Source organism: Kryptolebias marmoratus, linkage group LG24 (genome assembly GCF_001649575.2).
Source record: "Kryptolebias marmoratus isolate JLee-2015 linkage group LG24, ASM164957v2, whole genome shotgun sequence".
Lineage (NCBI taxonomy): Eukaryota > Metazoa > Chordata > Actinopteri > Cyprinodontiformes > Rivulidae > Kryptolebias > Kryptolebias marmoratus.
This window is the reverse complement of record NC_051453.1, coordinates 9,525,007-9,544,617: the sequence shown is the minus strand read 5'-3', so window position 1 is coordinate 9,544,617 and position 19,611 is coordinate 9,525,007.

Below are 19,611 nucleotides of genomic sequence, written 5' to 3'. Positions count from 1 at the left end.
CAAATAATCTAAGAATAATGATTGCAACACATCATTTGGAAAATGGGCTGTTGAATTAAACCAAATATAGTTGTGTTATGTTTGTTAAAAATAAAAATAATAAATAAATGCTTTTTTCATTATTTGCCAAGAAACTCCCTCAGGATGGTTATCAAAAATAAATATTTTAATAAATTTGAGTAGTTTGCCTTTTTATCGTGTCCAGAAGATAATGAATGGCAGCAAAAGCCCAACTGTGGCCAAGTAGAAGGGCATCATGATTGTGAGAATGCACAGCAGCCCTTCAGAATGGTATTACTCTCCTTTTAAAAAAAAATCAGTGACCGAAGAGATAAATGGTTTTGTTGGATGGGAACAATTTATCTTCACTGCTTCACTGCACTTATTTACCAAATCTTTGCTTTTACAAAGGCCTGTGACTCTGGCTTTAACCAAGAAGGACATGTCAGTGTAGCTTCGACTGCAGCTGCAGTCATCAGTCATCTCAGCTGGATTTGAATGCCCCAGAGACATCAAAACATCTGAAGTGTTTCATTGCAGAGGCTTATGCTACCCAATATTATATGCTATTTTTTTAGAGCAATGGGAGTAAAGTTAAGTCACATTTAATGACTCTACATTTAATTTACACACACACACACACACACATAAATATATATAGTAGGTATTTCCCTGGTTGCTCAAGAGTCTCCTGCATCTTAATTGTGTAAACTGGCTGCACCTGTGAAGGTGTAGATTTAGGGCATGTCTGGTGTGGCCTGTAGGTCTTGTGTGGCCTGCGGGCAGATCATCAGTGTCGCTGCTGCTTATGATCTCAGGGAGTGGAATTTTTATTCCATAGGGCTGCTGTTTGTAATAATAAAAATCTTGAACTTCTGATATCGGTGATCAGTCTCTGATTATGTAGTTGTCTGAAGAACATCTATCTATCTATCTATCTATCTATCTATCTATCTATCTATCTATCGCAGATAGTAGTAGTTTCATTACCACCTAGGCCACTTTAAAAAAAACAAAAACAATGGACAGGACGTGTTAATATGTTAAAAATGTATTCTAATTTTAAGTGGGTAAATAGCAACTTTAAACAACAAAACTGTTGAAACTGGGACACGTCTACAATTGTGATCCATCATATTTTTACTGAATAATAATATTTTCAGGGGATGCAGTAATAGCAGTAAATAAGTACCAGGTTTTTCTTCTTGCTATATACAAGACTAAGACTGCTTGGCTGTTTTCTTCTTGTATTTGTTGTTGAATATTGCGCTTAATATCATGACAGGTCTGTGCTCCAGACAGACTAGATTCCATGAAATCAATGTTGTGTGGAATGACGCATGTCTTGCTCTGTGTCTAATAGACAATTTATTTTATTTTTTTTCTCCAGAAATGTTCAAGTTACCCGCGCCAATGTGCAGTCACACACCTCATTGATAGATGGTACCTTTTAAATTGTGTGCTGATAACAAGCCAGGTGTTGCTTCTTCTTAATCTACCTTAGACAGACCTATTTTCTAATAACTATTGATCATCACGCTTAAAATAAGCAGAAAAATCTAATGAAGACTGGTTTATGAAATCTTCTTTTTCCAGCTCAAATCAGTTTAAATTAATGTGAACGGCACAGACAAAAACCCAAATACAGATAGAATAACAAGTTTAACCTTTTGCTGAAAAATGTGCATACAAAATCTGACTAGTTTAGGGCAGAAGCAAACTTAAAATAAAAAGGTTTCACAAATTTTAATTATTCAGTGTTACCTATATTTTACCGATCTTTTGTGACCCCTGTACCTCAGCTGTCATCACAGTGGGGTCAGTGCACTGCATTTAAATGAGTTGCTGTTAGAAGTAACCTTGATGATGAAGTTTGCACAGCAGTCAACTTAAGAGAACGACCACATGCAAGGGTGTGTTAGGCCTGATCAAATATCTATTGATTACTGTGTGTGAACATTTTTCAACCAGGAATAGCAGTTGCCAGCATCTCTCTTCATCCTGCTGACATTACAACTTACCACCACTTCCTCATAAATGGATAAAAGTATAATATATATATATATATATATATATATATAGCTGACTGTGCTTCTGCTTTCTTAGTCATTAATTCTGACCTGCTTCTCTGGTTTGGTTGAGACCTCCAGTGCCAACAAGGGGACTAGTTCTGGGTTTTTGATTGGCTTCACCTGTCAAACAATCCTTGCACTGTAATAACAAACTGGACACTGACTGATGATGACACTCCTTACACCATATTTGGCACCAATTGTCAAAAACTAGGCTGTTCAAGACAGTAACAGTAAAATACACAGAAAGTTCAGCTTTCCTCTCGTTGTTATGCCGCAGATTTTCCAAGTGCTAAAAACAGTATGTGTGAATTTTTATTGAGAATCTTTATTTTTTGGTGTTGTAAACCAGAGGTGGCCAATCCTGGTCCTCGAGGGCCACTATCCTGCTTGTTTTCCTTGTTTCCCTGCTCCAACACACCTGATCCGATGGTTAAATTACCTCTTCTTGTTCTGCAGAAGCCTGTTAATCACCCATTGATTCAAATCAGCTGTGTTGGAGCAGAGAAACAAGTAAAACATGCAGGATAGTGGCCCTCAAGGACCAGGATTGGCCACCCCTGTAAAACTGTAGAGGTAGGTACCAACTACAGGTTACTACAGTTGATAAACTGGTGTTTTAAAGATGGAAGACACATCCTCAGTGGGAGGCTAATCAGTATGAAGGTGCCAAAAAATTGCAGCCTATTGACTAAACTTCTGCGGCTGACAGTGAAGTCTTGCCTTACTGCCTCCAGAACATCAGATACTGTAGCTCCCAAATGGCAGCTCATCTGCTGTTCTTTAACGTTTTATCAAGAATTTACCAAAGCTTGAACTGAGCAAACTTACTTCAGTTTAAAACTAGTGACAAAATCATCTGCAAATCAACAAGAACAACAAAACAAATTAAATATTTAAGTTTTCCTTTTCAGTTGATGTCAAACATTGAGCTCAATCAGCATCATGTTTTTTTGTGGCAAACCTTTAGCAGAACTTGGTTTTACTAAAAAGCACCTGGCAGATGAAAAGATCTGGTTGCTCGAGTGGAGTGAAAAAACAAAACAAAAATAGATCTTCATTTAAGATGTTTAATTGATATTAAAATGTAGAATTTACATTCTTAATCACACCAGGGTTTTATATTTCTTTGATTTTTATGTTAATAATAATTGCATGTATTCTCAGTAAGTAGTGAATGCATAGGCAGGAATAAGGATAAAACATAACCTGCTTCAAATTACATACACAGCATCTCTATGCAAAATTATTCTGAAAGGTTTTATCCAATTTTTTTTGTTTGTTTTGGCAACTAAACCTCTTCAATATGTTGAAACTCCAACTGAGTATGGTTGTTTTTGTCCCATTTACTGCTTAGTTGAGTTGTTTAGACAAAGCAGATTAAAGTGAACCCCATCATTATTCTTAATGAACATCTGCGAAAGAAACAAAGACAACAGTGACAGGTCAGAGGGCCGTACTAGCTGCTGTGGCAATTTTATAGAGCTCAGATTTTTCTGACTTTCACACAAATTTAAAATGTTGCTCCTTTCTGCTTTTTGTGTCAAATGATTAGTCGTTCAAACATACTATTTTTATTATATACTTGCAATAAAAAAAAAGATTCATAAAGAGTCACAATTCAATGTCTTCAAATTAATGTAAACCAGAGCAGCTTCAAACCCAGTGAGACATGAGAATTGTCACTTCTTAACTACAGCATAATTAGGCAAGAATTACAAAGCAAAAATCAAGAGCAAAGGCATTGGGGGGGATAGTCATCCACTGATGAAAATCTATGAAGACAGAGAAAAGAAAACAACACGCCTCTTGATCATTCGGGAATTTTTGGCAGAAGTTAAAAAGCCTTCGTAAAATTTGTGGACTCATCTCAATTACTGTGTGGTTTGTTCAGGGATGGCAATGTTTACAAAGAGAAAAACCTCTGATTGCAAGATGAGCATCCACATACTTTGTCAAGGTTTTGGCGCTTCAAATGCAATAACTCTAACTTCATAGGATAATATGAATGTACAAAAACAAACTGAAAACCATTAGGGACTGCTGTCTAACAGTCTTGATTTGTAGTAGACAAACCTAAGAGTTTAAACCAAAGAGTATTTTTGATGTGAAAGTTACACTGAGTTGGGTTGGCAAGTTGTTTATCTTCTGTTTTCTTGTGACATCACTGGAAACACATTGAAAAAAACCAGAAATTTTTAGCTTAATTTTTGGAAGGCATGTTTAAACTTAACATTTGAGCTTTTAAGTTTTAATCACAATACAATTTTTACCGCATGTGATAGGTTTTGTACTGTATTATGACCATAAATTGCCTGTTCATAAATCAAACAAAAAAACATCAAAATCTGTGCACATTTGTGAATTAGTAACTTCCCATTGCTACAGACGTTCTTATTTATTTATTTATTTATTTATTCATTTTGTTTTTGTTTATTATAAAAATGCAGATTTACATGTTTTAGTGTTAATGAGAGAAATAGTTAAATCACCTCACTGATACGAAATAGCTTGCTAGTTATTTTGGTAAGCAGTCCTATTAAAAAAATAATTAAAAAAAAAAGAATACATAAAAAAATACTATTTTCAATTCATTTATTTTTGACAGATTGCTGTATTCACAGCTATAGAAATGTTAAATGAATGAAATAATTAATTGAATCAAAGTCAATAAAACATTTTGTTTAATCAACTTCATAGGTATTTGTGTAGTATGATAAAATGTGTAAATTAAATGACTATTAAACAATTTAATTGTTGTTGTTGTTGTTGTCCCTTTTAACTTTAACATAAATATAATATAATTAGACAAATAAAAAGGGAGTAATTGTATTTTAACAGTATTTTTATATTACTATGTTGTGTCACAATGGGAAATGTACTACCAGTACATAAATTTCCATTCAATACCAATAATTATGTAAAAATGTTCCTGAAATAATTAAGTTTTACTACTCATAACCAAGTAGGTAAATTTACTTTTTAGTCCAAAACTAGTGAACAATAGAAAACAGTGAGCAATTAAAATGAAAGTGAGTAAGATTGGGTTCTTGTTTACTAGAAAACACTATTTTACATTAATATTGTCATGTTTTGAATTACTTAAATTACTCTGTAATGTGATCATAGGTAATGATCCTTCTCTCAGACACAATCTTGTCACGAGTCATGTGGTAAATTAGCCCAGGTGATTAAAACAACTACACTGCAATTTTAAAGCAGTTAAAAGACTATTTGCACTCATGCCATAATTTCTCCATTACATATCAGCACCATAAACCAACAAGCTTCTCCACTCTTCTGTGCTTTTGTGTCAGCTTTTAGAAGTCAATGTTTCTAAAAAGGAGCTTACTGTGACTTCCTTTGCACTTAGTAAATTATAGAAAATTGGAATTAGAAAATTTAGTGTTATGAAGTGAATTCTGCTTAAAATTTATTTCAAATACTACCCAACAAGTGTCATAGTTGATAGCTTTTGGTTAGTGTATTGTACTTGTGTTTTGAGTTTCACTCCTTTGTTTTTGTTAATGTATCTTTTGAATTCTGCCTATAGTCTTTTTCAGGTTTCTTGTCTCCAGCTCATTGCACACCTGCACCTCGCTTGCTAATCAGCTCAGGTGAATTCACTTTGCAATCATACCTCCCAACACAGTATATATGTCCAGCTCACCTTCACTTCTTGCTGCTGCTCTGCTGCTTTGTTTGTTTTTTTAGGGTTTTTTTGGGTTTTTTTTTTTTTGCAGATAATTCTGCCTTCTGTGTCTGCAATTTCAGATTCTTGGCACCATTCACTATGACAACAAGTTCATTTTAATTGGAAAAGCAGGGTTTTTTTTTCTTTTTCTTTTTCTGTTCTACCTTTTTTCACACTGACAAAAATCATAATAACTTTGAAGCTAAAAAGAGATTCTCCTGGGGTCGCTAAGACCCGTTTCCTGGTTTAACCCAGCAACATAACCAGAAAATCATTTTATCATTTTTCATCAACTGAGACCTGAGGAATTTTTCATCAGTTAAAACAACTGTGATGCAGTTTCCCTAACAAATGACTCCTCACCCCCCCCCCACCAGAGTGAAATTCTTGTCATATAAGCACAATTAACAGTTCAAAATGATTATTATTTTTTTTTTTAAGAATACAAACACATTAGTAATTAAAATCAGAAGGCTAGAATTGAATTTAAATAGGAGTTCAGTGACTGGACTCTCAGCATGGCCAGCGACAGTTCTGGTTGCATCATTTATCAGTGCAACAGCAAATGGATTGTTTTAAAGCCTTGCAAAGTTAGTGCTGCTGCTTAGTGTTTGCATTAAAATGTAAGAGCCCTTAAAACAAATTGCACCTCATGGTCATAACCAGCTTTTTGTGTGTGTTCGGTTTAATTGTAGCCAAGTCAGGAGTGACAAAAACAGAATGATAATTTCTGAAATATTAGAGAATGTTGAATATATTAAACTTATCAGCTTTTTTTTTTTTTTTTTTTACTTAAGGGGGTAATCTTTTTCAGTAGAGAGACCTCAGTTCTAACAAGATATCTTTTTGATGCATGAGCAATCCTTTTCTCCAAATGGAATATAAAGTGGTTCCATTGCCTGAACGCACCATTTACAGACAGTCAAAACAGTCACGCCTCCTAATACCTGGACATTTGCGGGTCACTTCCTGATTAACTTCCATCATCATTAGGGGTTCCTTCATCTGAAATATCATTTCAGGGCTTTGACAGAGTGTGAGCCGGTTTTCAACATGTTATTAGGGAAAGTGTTGAAAAAAAATAAAAAGCACACTACTTTTTCATTTTCTTTCCAAAGCAAATAGATTGACAAGTCATGTTTTGAGGCCAAAATAACTGGGTGAAGGACTGAAAGGACTGCAGGAGTCGCTGCTTTTAATCCGCTGGATCGGAGCCCAGATATTTAGAGTTGGTGCCTAACATGAGATTAGAACTAAACCTATATCAGGCTTTTGTCTTTTCACAACTTTATAGCAACTTCTGTTCTGTCTAGTGAACGATAATTAACTTTCCCTCTCAAACTGGGCCCCATTGCCTGTTAGAATGACAAACTTATAACATGCAACAGATGTCCAGCATCATTCGTTGAGGCAGATTACTGGATCTAATAACTGTGAATTCCTGCGTACAGTCATGAGCCACAAGTGTGACAATTATTAACCACCATTCAGTGCTTTTAGAAAAAGTCTTGCCATGTTTAAAACTGGCTATGTTTAGCCACATACTCTCTTGATATGATTGGAGCCATTTGCTGAGATCGCCTGAGGGCTCTCAGAGGAATACAGCACTGGCCAGAGCTAACACATGCAGTCAGGAAAAACAGGGTCAGCTCTGTTAATGATTGGCCCACTTTGCAGGACGAGATGTTGAATTGGCCCTGTTGCCCCCCAAGCTTCATCGTTTTCCACACACTGTTTGTCTGCTTGAACCCTTCAAAGACTTTTCAGCAGAAGGCTTAAGCGTCTGTAAGAAGCACAGTAGATTATTGTTCACCTCTCACACACCTCAAATGTACTATGTAATGTTCAAAGTAATTTAACAAGTGAAATAGCAGGAGAAGGAAAAGAAGTAGAAGGAAAAAAAAAAACAGCATGAAAGGGGTTGATCGCTTCCAGTTTTCTGTTTTCACAATGGTTAACATAAAAGAGCAGTTCAGAAGCATTAGGAATGATAGTTTCAAAACAAATAAAAAGGGTGCAAGGAAACTGGTGTTCTAAAAAAATCCGTTTTCGGTTCTTCATTGACGAAACTTTCATTGTCATAAACTGTTAAGCAGCCAGAACGTGACAATAAAAAGTTAATGCCATTATGTGCCGTCTCCTGCAATATTGTGAGATCTCATATGATCTGTTAGCACTCAGAGTACGTGCTCAGTATGACTCTCAGCTATCGAACTTTAGCTTTTAAGCACTTTGAGTTGCCTTGTGCTAAAAAGTGCAATATAAATAAATGTACCTACCTACCTACCTTTAGCACTTAACTTTAGCTACAAAAGTACGTAGGCCATAGACATACATTCAAGGATTACTTTCTGAGGGTTTCTATAATTTCTGTCCAGTAATTCACAAGAAGTTTAACACACTGGCAGCTTTAATTTCAATAGATTATGTCAAAGTTAAATATGTTGTGCAATTCGGAGCTGTCTGAGCATGCATCAGGGATAATGCTCAGCTACTAACACAAAAAGCTTTAGCCAAACATACTGTAGCCAGTTTTGTGATTGCGAAGGTTGCTTAGCTGCGATTGAAGTTGATTAAAAAGGTTATTCAGTTGCAGATATACATCTAGCAATTACTCTGAGTTTAATTAAAATGCATACACTGGGTCATAAGATTTTGCTAACACTACCAACAGACACGTGCCAAAACATTATTTTCTTTTGTCAGCGGGTGATAACAAGATTTTTCTCAATTTCAAGTGTTCTACCCCCGTAAATGTGTCAGATCAAAGTTTCTTGCCATTGAAATATCTTTTGCTCTTATGTATGACGGACAATGTTTACCATGGCAATGATAAACTATTTCCTCATAAACGATTTTGTCACGGCCTTCTGGTGGCTGTCATGTGGGATTTCGCCTGCGGACTAAAACAACCATAATTCACTGGGTGTATTTACCTCCTTTGAGAGAGGAGAAGCTTGACAGATGATAAATGGCCAGTGCTGACAATCATCAACACACACCACCTTATGTTTGCCTTGAGTATAAGCGGAGCCAGGACATGGAAATAAGACTTTGACATATCACACATGTGGAGAAAGATAGTGAGAATGGTGAAGAGAGAGAACAAAGAAAAGAAAAAAGACCCAGGCATCCACAATGTTATAAGCAACTGGTTGAAACCTTTGATATGTATATTGAGAATATTTGTTTCTTGGTCTCCACTCGAGTTAACTGTGCAATTTTTTTCACACTGTGAATGGATTGATGCTATACATGCAAACCCAGCAGGGGATTCACCATGCTGCAAAACGACAATATATTTTTTTCCTCCTCCTTGCTTCTTTCATCCTATGAGTGCATGACACCAGAGATAACAGTCGGGATGATGAATGTCTTTGTCCTTAGAGCATATTTTTGTATAAAGACATTTTTAACAGACCTAATGGCATGTGAAAAAGTCACATGCTCTGAAAATGTTTTAAGCTTTTTTTTTCTCTTTATGTGTGCTTGTTTACAATTCTAGATATAGTATGCTATCTCTGTACATGAACTTATGGTGGAAGATACTTTCTTGTAGCTAACAAATCTCTCTATGCAAGCCAAACAGTAAAAGTAGCAGTATGTTATGGTTCCACCTCAGTGTTTGGTGATTACACATGAAATTTCACCACGCGCAATGGTCATCCATCCATCCATTTTCTTTACCCGCTTCTTCATTCTGGGTCTCGGGGAGATGGTGCCTATCCCCATCAGTTGCAATAGTCAGACTGAGCAAGATTCCTATCAGATTAAGGCAAGAAAACTAAAAAACAAACAAACAAAAACTAGAAGAACTTGGATTGTGCAAACCTCCATTAACGCCATGATGTCAAAAAAAAAAAAGTCTGATACAGATTGCATTGATCTCCCCCAAAACGTAATTGTTTCTTGTGACAACCCCAACATTTGTTCATTAGCTTTTAAGGAATTTTAAGTAAACACACAGATAAACAGACACTACTGAAAACATAACCTCTTGAGTGGAGGTAATAAACACAAAATATAGTTTTTTAAATAAGCTGTTGATGGTTTCTTTTCTGTTTTGATTTTGTCTGGATATAAAATGAACATTTTCAATCCATACAGCACCTCAGAAAAGGAAAGTGGGTCCCGTCTCAAGCTGTGCTTTGCTTGGGTGGGGAACTGCTGATCCACATTGGGTATACTGTTGTACAGTGGGAGGAACACTTTGAAGATCTCCTTAATCCAACCACTATGTTTATCTTTTAGGAGGAAGAGTCTTGGTGACGACTTGGGGAAGATGTGTAATGGCAGAGGTTGCAGAGGTAACTAAAAAGCTCCTTGGCAGCAGGATGCCAAGGGCAAGAGATGTCCTGAGATGCTGAGGCTCTTGACTTTGTGGGGCTGTCATAGTTGCAACACCTCTTCAGTGTTGCATGGAGGACTGGAACAACACCTGCAGAGTGGCAGACTGAAGTGGTGGTCCCCACGTTAAAAAATGGGGGCCGGGGAGTGTCTTCCAACTATTGATGGATCACACTTCTCAGCCTCACACTTCTCAGCTTAACTTAATTTTTGACACCAACTTTAAATGCCTCCCCAGCTTTTACTTTATTTTTCTTCTGTCTTGAATTTTTAAACCAAAAAATAAAAATACAAGCTAAATGTGTAGCATGCTTTGAATCTACCTCTGTCCCTCCACCACATGAAACAAGAATGCTTTCAAATTATGAAGCCTTTCATCCAAGATGAGAACACTTCTGAATACAATATTAATTAGCAGCCGGTCTTTGATCTTCTTCTTCTAACAACTGGTCAATGTTGAGAGTTTTAAATAAAGTGCAGAAGAAAAGACTTTATGGATTTAGGTCTTAACAATTTTCTTCAAATTTAGCCATCTCTGCACACCTGCAACCTCCATCAGTAGTGTTAAATCTGCAGAAAGAGAGCAAATCAAAGCAACTTTGTCCAGACATAATTCTCTGAATCTTGAATGTGGTGTGGTACTCATCATTTCAAAACAGAAAATTAGATTATTATACAGTAGTTCTCATATATGCTTTGGGACCATAGCGGTTTTACTCCCAGTGCGTCTCACACTGCTGCTGTCTCAGTAACCTCTAGTTTCAGACCGTAAACTGCTCAAAACACTTTAGCATCTATTTTCAGGGTGCAGTATGTATGTTGTGAAATGCTGTATTTGAAGCCAAATTATAATGATTCTCCAGTGTTAAAAGATACACTCTGGTGTCCATAAAATTGAAAACAAAAACAATACAATTGCACAGGACCAGGCATTTGAATCCCTTTCTCTGAAAAGTAAATAAGTATAAAACCAATAGACACAGAGGAGATGAATCTGGTTATCCAGAACAAAAGTTTCACAAGTCATTCCCTCATCACCCCTTTTTTACTTTCTTGTTCGTGATCTATTTTTGCTCCCAGCTTTGACAAAAGTGGCAGTATTTGACATCCTTGGAATGGGAATGGGTTGACATTAAAACTAATGAAATGCCTTTGTACCCGCTTTCTTCCTCCTATGCTCTGCATATTATCTATTTGTCAAAGAATTAGGAGATTAGTCATGTCAGACCTTGCTTCCTTTGTGGGCTATCTGTAAATTGCACTCTGTGAAGGACATTTTTGTCAGCCAGCAGAGAAAGGATCTTTCATGTCCCCATGTATTTCCCACACATACATTTTGCTTGCTGGCTGGGCACACATAGGGACCCCACAGCTGCTCCCTAATCTATACACTGCCAACAATCATTGCAGCAGATCTAAAACCTGACCCTAGACATTAGGTTTATGCAAGGGAATGTTTAAGTTTCTTTAAGTCTAATAAATGCAGAATCACTAACACAATGAAGTTTGAACATTCAGTCTCCCCCAGAAGCTGACGTTTTCCAGTAAATGAAACTCAATCCACCCCTTAAGACTGGTCGAGTGGGTCAAACAGAACAGTATTACACATGAAGACACTTCTGCAGAATGTTAGTGCTGCATCTTGTAGCCAAATAGTTTGAAAAGGACTCTATGGATTTAGATCACTGTCTAGATAAAGTATATTTGATTTGTTCAATTTCACCTCTATGAAAATCCAAAGAACAGACCATTTTCAGAATATCAGTGTTGTGTATCATAGCCATCACAGTGCTCACATATCCTGCTTCAAGAATCTAAAAAATCCTGTGCACACAGTGCAACGGATGATTCTCAGAGATATCCAAGGATATTGGATTTACTCAGCAGATGAAACTGTTTGTGACCAATGTGTCAATTTTTTCCAGTGAGTTTGTGAGGGCAGTAGAAGGCAGGTTCTGACATCTCTCAGCCTAAATAGACATGTGTTCTGCTGACCAGCGAAAGCTTCCTATCTTGATAAAAAGAGATTACTCCATGGCAGTTTATTAACATCCTGTCCAGCCAACAGGTCAGTATAAAACCAAGTAAACAGCTGGGACAAATTTAAGATTGGCACAGCTCCATATCACGGGATTTACGCCTAAATTCCACCGCAATATTTTAGATAATATGCTAATTTAGATTAACATGCCTGAGATACAATTCAAAAAGACTTTCTAATGAACTGAAATGGGCTCTGCTATCTCGGCTCAGTGTTGTTTACCAAAATTATATTTTGTCTGGCAAGATATGAGAAATGTTTAAGACTTCATTAGGCTGTTAGAATAATAATTTAAGAACATACAGACAAAAATAGCTGCCTCCAGGTATGTCACCCAAACGATAACATTTCCAGATCGATCAGCTCTGGCAGCAGCTCAGCACTCAGTGAGCGTATCTACTGTTCACAAGGCATTTCTTCTCAGACTGATGGATATAGGAGCAGACAGGCAGATGCAGTCATTCTTGGCTCCTCTGTGTCACTCTCTGTTCCTCTCTATGACTTGAGAAAAAAAACAAAAAAACAAAAACTAGGGGCTTATTGCTCTATAAATTGAGCTGCATGTGGCAGATGCTGTGCTCCCAGAATTTGTTTGTGAAAAGCCTCATTAAATTCACTTTTTTGGGGGGCTTAAAAGCTAAAAGGTGACAATTTCTGCACTACCAAGGTCCAGCTTCCTGCTCATGCTAATTTTTCACAAATCACTTCTTTACCCAAAATCTAGACAGATCATTACGGTTTTCAGTGAGGTTTTGAGCACGCCACTGTTTAGCATAGTCACATAAACATGTTGTATTCAAATGACAAGCAATGAGAGCACGGGAGGAAGCCATATTCCCCTTACTGCCAGCAGGCAGGCGCGCTGTAGACAGATCTTGTCTTGCTGACTAAATTGTGCTTTTTTTCAGAAAATTGGCAAGCTCTGGCTCACTAGAGGCACACTATGCTGTTGTCAATAACGACGACTGCCTGTGGCTTATTTATTTTCTTATCTGCTTTAATCAGTCTGTGTTGACAGTGACATCTGCGCTCAGCAATATCCAAACGCTACCAGTTAAGATCTATGTACATATTTGTATTGTTTCAGGTCATATGGATGTAATGTTTAATTGAAAGGTTGTGTTTGGAAACACAATTGACCGTCTAATTTTTGGGTATCGTAACAAATGTTCTCCATGTAGAGAGTATGTTTTTAGCAATCTGGCTTGACCCATCACAGCAGAAATAACAGGATGAGCATCAGATATTCAAAAGCTCTTTAAACCAAACAAATGGTTTTATTTGTGGAAGACTTAAGGATTCTCTTGCAGTGAGTTTCCCCTTTTTTGTTATATCCTCAAACTATAATTTAAAAAGCCACATAAGAATGAACTTTGGCATCTTGAACATTGAAGTGGGACTTACTGGGTTGAATAAAACTGTCGAGGAGCATTATTTCCAGTAAAACACTAAAGGATAAAAGGCTGTTCACTCTGGATTTAGAGTTGACGAATGACTGAAAGTTCAACAGAAAGATTGTGGCCTTTTGCCCTCTAGTCTCTAACCGAACAGATAGCTGGTGGTTCTGGACAGCTGTATGATTGACTGCATCTCCACCGGGGAGCACATTTTTCCACTTTTCTGCCCGGCTCAACTGCTGGGTATGCCGAGAGGCGTTCGCCTGTCTGGAGAGCGACGCCGGACTCGTGGGCAAATCTGTGTGTGTGTAAGCGTGTGTGTGTGCATACAGTTTTGTGTAGTGTATCATCCATGTCTACCTCGCTAGCTTGCTGAAACATATCCGTCCAAATTTGACAGCACGGGGGCAGACAGCCATGCTGCAGCATTCTGATCATTTAAATGCTCAGAGGCCTTCTTGAATAGCATAGGTGTTAAAAAAAGAGAGAGACATAGAAAGAAAGATAGAAAGCAGCCCTTCACATGCCTGCATATCACATGAGGGACTGCCTGCCACTTTCCTCTGAAAAATAATGCTCACTTGTCAGTCTTCCAAAAGCCAGTCAGATAGCCGGCGGTACCATGGAGACCTATTGAGGTGTATGCTTTGTTTCATCTGGGGCACGCCTCAGAGGACAATCAAACTGTTGTATCTATGAATTGCCTCCAAAATATAGAGTAAAAAAGAAAAGGAACATTTGGTATAACCCTGGAGCTGCTGTGCTGTTGTGCCTCTTTTTAGAAAATTAAATATTTTGACTTTTTGTCTAACAATGGCAATACCACTTCTAAAACTTGACAAAAGAGCAAAACATAAAGGCATTTATGCCCTGCAGATATGACTGTACTTTCTATGAAACATTATTTCAACCACTGTTCAATAGCACAATTATCTCTGAACCTTTTAAAAAAATTAAGATTTATCACTGCCCTAATTACTTAAATTACTGTCCGATGATAAATCGGCTAACACGTGGTTATGTACACAAAGGCACTGCTCTCCTCCAGAAAAAGCAATTCTCAGTAGTCCGTAGCACAAACTATAAAGGTGTCAAGTGATTTATCTATGCAGAAATGCAAATAAAGGAAAAACATACCCAGCAGCTTGAGGCCGAGGTCTGCATACCTGTCCACAAAAACATTTTCATGCCAGTTTGTAATACAGTTTTAAAATGCACAGCACTGAGGGAGTGAAAACCCACACTTGTATAATGGGGAAATATAACTTTGCCATCAGAAAGATTTTTTTCATTTATTTTATTTTTTTTTAAGTTAAGTTACAAACTAATGACAAGGCTCGCACAAGTCCAGAGCAGCTAACCGTGCCTGCAGCCTCCAGCAAATGTGTTGAAAGAGATTCTGTCCAAAGCATCCCAGGGGCCAGCTTAAATGAGGAGGTTTATATCAGGGTATCTCGCAGAGAGACTGAATGTTCTGCAAATTATTCACAGGGATTATAAATCACAGTGGTGTCAGGGTTTGCAATGATGGGAAAGGATGCTTCCTCGTTCCTTTAATACAAATGACATGAAAAACAACAGCTGCAGCAATAAAACACACCGCCTTGAAAAAAAGACGGGATGAATAAATGTACAAAAAGGAAAAGAAATGGCTTATCATTAAACATGTCTCTGCTACCTGAAAACCATCTCAATACTTTATTTATTTACATTCAATCTGGTTTAATTTATTAATCTCAATTTATTAATCTCAATTATATATATATTAGTAAATTACTGCCTTTGCTCATATATGCTTTAATATATTTAAACAGAAGTTATCAATTGTAAGGCATAAACTATTTTTTAGGGGAAAAAAAATAAAGTTAGTGAGACTGGGGAAACCAAACTTGTATTTTTGTGTCTTTTATTACAATGAAAGCCTTCTGCAACCATCAGAGTTGAGAAGGCCAAAGCCCCAAGACATCTGTGGAGTTTAAGCTCTCAGTGTAAAGAGTTTATCAGTACAGGGGTCAAATCATTGCCGTCGACCTGCAGTTAACACAGCTCTGTTAACTGTAGGTCTGCCAGAGAACTGGCAGAGACTATCTGCAAGGTAAAATGACATGACCTTTTTACTGGTCACTGCAAAGAAATGCTTACTTTCCTAAAAATAAATGAAAAATATTTTCTCAACATCAAGCTTATGCTTTCAAACCGTTTGAAAGGGACTGCATGCTTGTTGTTCCTCTGCAAGATTTTCTATGGGTTGGCCCTCAAAATAAAAAGATCTAAACTGTATGTTTTGATTCACAACGTAATCTACTGTGACATTTTCCTGGTAATCTATTTCTTTAAAATGTTCACTTGAATACAAAACTGAAAATACAGCAGCTGACTTTCAATTTGTTGTTATGCTGTTTGGTTTAAAATCAAAGTCAGCAGGATTTGCTGATTTCTTTTATTTTGGAATAAATATAAAAATAACACTAGAAGAGCACTCTGAGAGCTGAAACCTCTCCCGTGGCCATGGAGTTGTTAGAAAATTGTACGATCCAGATGGTGTTACAAATCACCAACATTTAATAACTTGATTTTTGTGACAACCCCAACATTTCCTGAAAATTTCATCAAACTCTAATGTTTTTTCTCTATTTTTAAGTAATCTTGCTAACAGACAGACAAACCAAGGAACACTATAAAAAACACAAACAACAAACAAACAAAACAAAAAAACACTACCTCTCCTTCAAGGAGGTAATGATGAAATTCTAAACTATCTAATGTTTTAAACATGCTCATGTTTCCTGTGACTTTAGTCCTCCAGTTAAAAAACAGAATAAAATTAGACCAAAAACAAGCAAACAAACAGACAAAGAAAAAACAAACAAAAAAACACTACATTTAGGCCAAACTACTTGCTGCTTTTTTTTCTTTTTCCTGCGGACAACTAAGAATTGACTGAAGGAGAATAATATTCTACTGCTTTCTTTTTTTTTTTTTTACTCCCAAGGCAAATGCAGCCCCCCCCACCACTACCACTACCACCTCTGTGCTCCTCGTTTTACTGCACTTTGTCATTATGCAAGGCCACAGCTGAGAGGTGGTTAACTACACTGAGGCTAGGTGAGAAAATACAGTGACTCAGGATAATGAAGGTGAAACACACTGACATTCATTTCCACATTACACTTCCTCCCTCGCTAACTTTCCTCTGTGGCTTCGCAGTGATCTGATCCTCCCTGTGCATCTGTGACTGCTCCAAACTGGTCTCGTGTTCACTTTCTCATGGTTTCAGTATTGTAATTTTGAGGACTGACTTAATTTGCGTAGCTGAAATTACAAGACAAATATGTCAGTCATCAATCACTTTCTCCTGAAGTTTTGGAAATGTCAGATTGGGTTGTTCTATTCAGCAATAAGAAAAACATTCTAGCAGCAAAATAAACTCAAAATAATAAAGCTTCAACATCCAAAAAGTGAGATATGCATATATGAGTGTATATTTATGTTTTTACCAATGTTTTTTTAGGACAGTTTGGTATGAGCTGCAGCATCACAGCAGGAATGCAGCTAAACTTAAACAAAAAGGCAGTGATTTAAAGACAGAAGAGCATATGGAAGATTTAGACACACTGAGGGCAAAGGTGAGAGACCCACAGGAACTTTTTGTAGTCTTTAAGAGACAAATCTAAGGGAGGGGTACAGAAAATGTAAACTGACCTTCGAGCCAGGTGAAGTCTTACACTTTTTTGTTTTAGTTGCAGTAAGATCACTGACAAGGGCTGACAAGACAGAATAGATTTCTCACATGTTAGCATTGTTTTTATTCTTTTTTATTTTACAATGCATAGTTTTTACATTGTTGTAAATAGCTCAATGCCTTTTAATGACCAAACTCCATCTCCATAGTGCCATGTTTTCACAACGGGGAGCTTTCCTGTCACACTGAATGTTCTCTTTTGGAGGCAGAACCTTCAGCTATACCAAGCTTCTGCGCTGTGAAAACACGCTCTCCGCTCGAGTTCAGGAGGTAAACACACTTAGTAAAGTTAGACTGAAAACTTTCTTTATTCCCCTTCCTTGACTCTCCATGCATCAACGCTGCGGTTGTATGTTAACTTTATACATCTCAGCTGTAATTTGAACTTATCTGTCTTCCATAGATGGCAATCCAATTCAAAACTTTCTATGCAGTTATAATCCTTTTGCTTCATTTTTTGAGCCACAGAGGTTTTTAGTGACCCATAAAGCAAAGGACAGGTGAGTCAGGTCAGTGAGCATTGAATGAGAATTTAAATCCATTAAATGAGAACTTGTGGCCAGGAAAAGCCTTTTTTTTTTTTTTTTTTAACCAAATTTGGGTAATCAAAGTTGAAAGCAGGAAAATTTAGTTTTGGTATGAACACATTTCATGTATTTATTTATTTACATAAAAAAATAACAAAAGAAACAGTGAACTTAAAATTTAAGCCAAGAAAGAAATCAAACTTTAAGAGTTTTAACTCTTGTTGAAATCTGCAGATAACTGTAGTATTTATCTTCTGTGTTTGAAATTTACCTCATTTGTCAAAATGAATTGCTAATATGACGTACAGATAATTAATTATTTGGAATTATAAAAATGAAAGCTTTTCAAAAGCAATAAGAGACTGCTCATTCTGGGGAAACTTTTTTTGTTCTTAGTCACATTTCAGTCTAACACACACGCACACACACAAATGACATGCAGAAAAGGTTATGTGCCAAATACATTTAAACACCACAGTGGGCTTTAAGTCTAACTTTTTCTTTAATCCACTCTGAGCAGTTTACATTTTCCAGCATGAAGTTATTTGAGCTCCCCTTCACCTGCTCTCTCTGTTACAAGATTATTTTCTAATCCCTACTAATACTTTCACTTGCAAACATTTCTAAGACAAGCAAGTGGCTCTTCCGCCTCACGACTGTTCTAATATTAATTGACTGCCGTCAACTTTCTCTAATTGATGTAATAAATTCTCCAGTCTGACTGTGAGCAGACTCATGATACCATGTGCATGATAAAGTAAAGAATAGAGAATTAAGCATGAAATATGTGACCCCAATTAGTGCTTATCTTTGAGTGCTGCAATCCAGCGAGGCAGATTTGAAGCGATCATTGTCAGTCAGTATGAGAAAACTTCAGGAATGACTCTGTCTCCGGTCAGCTTTATTTCTGAGAGATAGGGCTTACTTTACATTTTAACATGGTAATGTTTTTATGCAGATAAACATGGTATTACTTGGAAAAGGATAAGTCAGCACATTTGTTTTTTGCCGTGTGGTTTAATAACACTCAGCTGCAACTGAAGGTGTTGATTAGATGCAAAGGTGAAAATCTGAGCTCCTGGAAACAAACCAATATATATTCATGAGTTTAATTACACGATGCGCTAAAACGATACCTTTTCATTATTGTGTCCACTGTCAACTAACAACAAGCGCTGAGAGGTGTGAGATTGCAAATCAGAGCCGATTATACAGATACTGTAGACTTTTCCTCAGTTTGGCAGGTTTGTGATCTTGTTGAACTGTTGTGCTTCACAATTAAAGCCAATTATTTAGAGCCTGTTGTCAAAGTGTTTTATATACTGTTTATTAACTTCACTGCAAATTAGCCCATACTGAATGTTAAAAAAAAAATCTAGATGGTGCTGGGACATCTGGGGATCTTATGTAAGGCTGCACATCACACAGAAAAGAGAACACACTCACAAAGTTGGAAAAGTAGCACAGAAATACTTAAACACATGTATAAATCATTTGCACAACTTTTTAAATACATTTTATTGAGCATAAAATTAAGCATGAACACAGGAGCTAACTAATCTCCAAAAATGACTTATGCAAAGGTCTAAAAACATGTCTATTTTGCTCCAATTGTTCAGCCAAGAATGGCAAATTCAGTTTTAAAGAACCAAGTAACTTTACAGAGTAGAAATGTAGTGGTCAAGCAAGAAATAATTTATTATCCAGTAATTTATCCTCTGGGGTTAACAACAAGCAAAAGATGATGGAGTGTCAGTGTTACTCAGCTGAAAGTTTTTTTTTTTTTTTTTT